Below are 6,000 nucleotides of genomic sequence, written 5' to 3'. Positions count from 1 at the left end.
ATTATTAACACACACACACACACACACACACACACACACACACACACACACACACACACACACACACACACACAGTGTAGAGGTTTTATTTGAATTCACCAAGCCTACATACTTAATTAAGATTAAAATATCTCAAAGGTTCAACATGGTTTTCAAACACCTTAAAGTATATATTTGCATGTATAGTAAGTGTAGACTTACAGGAACAAATTAATGCATACAGTTTCCCCGTCCAGCGTTTAATATTTACAAAAAATGTATCTCAACGTCGTCTGTGTGTGGAACAGAACTGTGAACTGTGAACGTTTTCCCCATGGCCTGTAATTTGCAGACGGTCCCCGGCCGCTGTGCGCTCCATATCTGGCCTGGCCCGCAGGGAGCGTCTATAAAAGCCACGAGACCCCGATACTTTTCAAGTCAGTCGGACAGACAGTTGTAAAGGACGGACCGGACAGCCCAACCCACTCAGGTAAAACATTGACCGGCTCACACACACCGCGTGTCTTTTTAAAACGGAACCGAATGAGTAATGAGGTAATGCAGCGAATGAACCGAATGAGATTGTGGTAACGTTGGGCAAACCAATTATTATTGTATTATCTTATAAATTCAATTACATTTTTAAATAATAATTTAAAACATGAAATAATATTATTATTTCAGAGTTTGTAGGCCTATAGTTTATCACATTGAATGGCTTGGAGCTTAAGTTGTGGCATTTTAGGAACATTAAATTAACGTTTTGTACGAGGGTTTCCGTAGAGGCTGTGTTCAGTCCTTCACCACTCCGCTATACTGGGTTTTTACAAGCTAAAGATGGAATGTTATGTCCTAATATGTCAACCCATGTGTGATTAGATGAATATACCAGAGGAACAATTATATTGTCCCAAGTAACTTGTGTTTTTGCCTGATGAACTGATTCATAAACTACATTTCAGATGAACAGACAAAGTTGATTTCGCACCAGCTGTAGTCGGTTTTAGTCTGTAGACCAACTGTCATTGACACTGAGCCTGACCTTGATTGATTGATTGAAAACTTTATTAACAGATTGCAGAATGGGTACAATACAGTATGGCTCAATACACCCAATTGTTAAGGGGATGCAGACCAGAGAAAGACTTTCGTCTTGTTTACATCAGGGTCCCCCATTTTCAATTCATAATGACATTTATGACAGAAGCTAATTCATGCATTCATATCTAGCCGGTTAGACTACTGTAGTGCACTTTTCACAGGTCTCCCTAAGAGAACCACAGAGAGGCTTCAGCTAATCCAAAACTCTGCAGCCCGACTGCTAACTAGAACCAAAAGGAGAGAGCACATTAGTCCAGTCTTAGCTGCTTTACACTGGCTTCCTGTAACATTTAGAATTGACTTTAAGGTCTTTCTCCTTACATACAAAGCTCTAAATGGACAGGGACCTAGCTACATCGCCAACACTCGAATAAATTGCACGCCAGCAAGAACACTGCGATCATCAGCTGCTGGACTACTAGAGGCTCCCAGAAACAGTCAAAAGAGGATCGGTAATGCAGTCTTTGGGCCCTTTCTCACTCACTCTATTAGTTTCTATTTCGTTCCGTTCTGCCCGTTCCGAGATCTGATCCGAACTCCCCCCCCCCCCCCCCTCTCCCCCCTCTAGTTTGTGTACACACTTCAGTCTGGGTGCGCTCTGGGTTTTGTTTACGGTTTGCGTTTTGAGCTTGTAAGCTTGCCGTAGTCGATGATGTCACGCTCGAAATGTAAACACAGGAAGTGTTCACACGGAGACTGGAGAATGGATGTTGATATAAAGTAACAAATAACTAATAAATATGAAGTTATATTTGAACCTCTGTTGTCAAGCCTTGTCAATATAACCCACCCCCCTTTTCTCACGAATGGAACTCTGTTGTAGAGCCCGCTTTTGATCGCTTTGCAGCGTTAACAATAACGCTAAGCTAACGGCTACCGCTAGTTAGCTTTATAACCTTTTACTAGTAACATTGCTCGCATCGATTATATTGAATGTCATTGATCTACTGGTCGACCGAAAATGTAAACGGGAATGTCTTAACACGACTGCGGACTCTGGATGTTGATATAAAATGAACAAATTGCCAATAAATATGAAGTTATATTTGAACCTCTGTTGTCAAGCCTTGTCAATATAACCCACCCCATTTTATCACGAATGGATGGTGTTGTAGAGTCCGCTTTTGAGCGTTTTGAGTGATCTACTGGTCGACCACGGCCGACTGGTTGGGCACCACTGGTCTAATAGAAATAAATGCATTCGAACAAGAAAGTATAGTATACAGCAATGGCTAACGGCTAAACGCTAGTTAGCTAGCCTGTTCAGAAGCTAACATTATCCCATCGCTTGTGGCAATTATATTGCATGTCATTGATCTACTGGTCGACCACGGCCGACTGGTTGGGCACCACTGGTCTATAGAAATAAATGCATTGAACAATGTATAGACATAGCAATGGCAAACAAAATTGCCAGGCCTAACCGCCCCCACTCAGCGCGCACCTGAGACCACCTATTTCAGCGGTCCAGGTTCAGCGCCCCCGGGGACGAATCAGCGGGGGGCGGGGACGGGGGACAGCGTTCTCACTCAGACAGACACACCATTTTCTGATGCGAGCCGGCTCTGATTCGACACAGAGCAGTGAGTGTGAAACCACCCTCTATCAACTATGCCCCAAAACTGTGGAACAAACTACCCCCAAACATCAGGGAAGCCAACTCGCTAGACATCTTCAAAAGACAGCTTAAAACCTATCTCTTTGCTCAGGCATTTCAATGAAACATCAGGGATATCCTGACACAAATTGTACTTACCTGCGCTATTCTTACCCTGCTTACTTTTATACACTGCCTATCAAATTCATGTGTCGGTTCTATGCTAATTTTATATGCACTGTAATTTTAAGAGAACTATCTTATCACACTTTTTACTTCTTACTGATGCACTGCTCTGTTGTATGTTAAATACCCTGTTGTATGTCCGTTCTATTTTATAATTTTTAGACTATTTTTAAACTGAATCATTTTAAACTATTTTTATTATTTGTATTACTGAATGAAACTGTAAACAGAGAGCCTATTGGGATGCTAGATCCTAATGTGAAACACTGTGATTTACTATATACCTTGCTACCTGTCTATTTTTTTTTTTTTTTTAAACTTTGACCAGTCAGCTGGTTCTTTTAGCGTTTATCGCTTTTTCATCGCATTCATACTTGGTCAAGTTCGACCGACAGAAGCAGGCTGAAAGGGTTCAGATGGGGGGGAAGACACTCTGGGAAAGGCACGGCTGCCGTCCGGGATTCGAACGCGCTCAGCCCCAGATCCGTGACGAGCACGGTTGTCCACGGCGCTGAAATAGCACTCGCGGTACGTGGTGAGCTACTGGAGCTCCCCTCCTGTCTATCTTTTTTATGCTCGCTTATGCCTGTATTTTTTACTGTTGTGAAGCACTTTAAACTGCAACCTCTGTATGAAAAGTGCTATACAAATAAAGTTATTATTATTATTATACACGACAACATACAGATATATATCATGACATTTATGACATACATGACATACATGCAGTACTGTTACATTTGTGACATACAAGATATGCAAATATACAGTACTGTTAAACAGAGATCCTAACAGAAAATATATACATACGAGGGGGAGGGAACTGTACATTAGGAGGGGCTGGGAGGGGGGGTTTGGACATTTACGGGGGCCAGTTTCGAATTGCAGCCTCCCGTAGGTGCTCTTTGAGAGCAGTTTTGAAGGTGGGTAGGGATTCAAAAAAATGTACGGCTGTGGTGGGTAGGGCGTTCTAGTGTGTTTCCGTGGCGCAGTAAAACTTCGGACGGCCTGGACAGTGATAGTATTCAGTGTCTCTTTATTATCTGGATTTCTGGTGCCTCGAAAACGGACTCTATGATGAGAGAGAAGCAGAGAGAGAGCAGGACTGTACGCTGACATGTTGTTACACAACCGCTATAGTGTTGTCTCTCTCCGTGCCTGAGCGTGGGACAAAGTCCTGTCCTCCTCCTCCCACAGTACCACTACCAGTGACCCCCTTTGGTGACAGAGAGACAGAGAGGCATGAGAGACGGATAGATCAACAGGTTGTCAGAAAGACAAGCATTATAGATAGGAACGCAACTAGACAAGCAGCGAAACAGACAGGCAAACACAGAGATATACTGTAGACAGACAGATTGAAGCAGGTTGTTTGACGTAGATATTGTTGTATAATAATAGATCAGGTAGAAGATCAGACAGAATGAAGCAGGTTGTTTGGCGTAGAGGTTGTTTGACGTAGAGGTTTTTTGACATAGAGGTTTTTTGACGTAGATATTGTATAATAGATCAGGTAGAAGATCAGACGGAATGAACAGCTTGTTTGACGTAGAGGTTGTATGATACATCAGGACAGGTAGTTTAGAAGATCAGACAGATTGAAGCAGGTTGTTTGACGTAGAGGTTGCATGATACATCAGGTAGTTTAGAAGATCAGACAGATTGAAGCAGGTTGTTTGACGTAAAGGTTGCATGATACATCAGGTAGTTTAGAAGATCAGACAGAATGAAGCAGGTTGTTTGACGTAGAGGTTGCATGATACATCAGGTATAGTACTTTAGAAGATCAGACAGAATGAAGCAGGTTGTTTGACGTAGAGGTTGCATGATACATCAGGTATAGTTTAGAAGATTTGATTGATTGATTGAAAACTTTATTAACAGATTGCAGAATGGGTACAATACAGTACAGCTCAATACACACAATTGTTAAGGGGATGCAGACCAGAGAAAGACTTTCGTCTTGTTTACATCAGGGTCCCCCATTTTCAATTCATCAGGATTCAGATCAGACGGAATGAAGGAGGTTCTTCTCTCAAGGAGGTGGAGATTCATCCAGCAGAGTTGCCAAAGGAGTTTCAGACTGTTGTGTCACTGCTTGATATTGGTGTATCGATGGGCATCATTTTGGGCAACTCTGTCAGGCAACATTGCCCCAGGAGTTGCCTCGGCGATGTTTAGTCTCAGGGAGGTTGTGTGTGTGGTCTCTCACTGGGAGAGTTGACGTCTACATGGAGCAACATGGCTGCTGCATGGGTTAACCCTTTCACTACCACACTACAGAAGGTTAACCCTTTCACTGCCACACTACAGACGGTTATGGTATAGGGAAAGGGTTAACCTTCTGTAGTGTGGTTGTGGAAGGGGTAACCCTTTGTCGCGTGGCAGTGAAAGGGTTAACCTTCTCTATTGTCGCAGTGAAAGGGTTAACCCCTTTGGTAGTGTTGTAGTGAAAGGGTCAACAAGAGAAATATTTTGAGTACCACAATAGTCACTACTTTTAGTAACGTTAGGTCTGTCGCTCTCTCTCTCTCTCTGTTTCAGTATCCTTGTCGTCGTTGGACTAGTATCTACCTGCAATAATAGGAATTATTTGCTACATTAGCATCAGTTTATCACACTGCAGCCCTAAGCCCCGTAATGAGATATGACTAACTAGCGAACAACTAAGTTACCAAACATGTTTAGCAACATTTCGTATTGATGTTAACATTACGGTGACATTTAAAAAATGCTCGACTTCCCATTTATACCTCAGCAATGCGACGTACCTCGATCGATGGTGAAGTAACGTTACCTCATCAGTGGATGTTTGTGAGTGAGAAGGTTTGACTTGGGGAGGAGAGGAGAGGCGCATTACAGAAGCACAAGGAGAGGAATTTAAATACAGAATACAGTACACGTATGGTATTGTTTTGTATTGATTGATGTGTACGGTATGTGTGTACAGTATGTGTGTGTATAGGGTTGGGCAAGTTACTCAAGAAGTGTAATTAGTAACTTTTTATTGATTACTCCTTTAAAAAGTAATCAAAATTACTTTACTGATTAGCTTCCATCAGAATAAAAATACTTTATTCATTGACACTACAGATCGCTCGCAGTAAACAGTAAACATTTAGGTAGTCAAAAACAAA

General features: G+C 42.1%; 1 protein-coding gene across 2 annotated transcripts in view; it reads left to right on the top strand.

The window, feature by feature from the left end:
* The first annotated feature begins 403 nt into the window (after window positions 1–403).
* eno3 (enolase 3, (beta, muscle)) overlaps window positions 404–6,000 on the top strand; it is a 28,604-nt gene continuing 23,007 nt past the window's right edge. For both annotated transcript variants that reach the window (XM_084335498.1, XM_084335497.1), the window contains exon 1: window positions 404–469. The gene's annotated coding sequence lies outside the window, so the exon portion shown is untranslated. The remainder of the gene's footprint in view (window positions 470–6,000) is intronic.

This window comes from Notolepis coatsorum (assembly GCF_963971535.1).
Source record: "Notolepis coatsorum genome assembly, chromosome: 1".
NCBI lineage: Eukaryota > Metazoa > Chordata > Actinopteri > Aulopiformes > Paralepididae > Notolepis > Notolepis coatsorum.
This window is presented reverse-complemented; position numbering and strand designations above follow the sequence as displayed.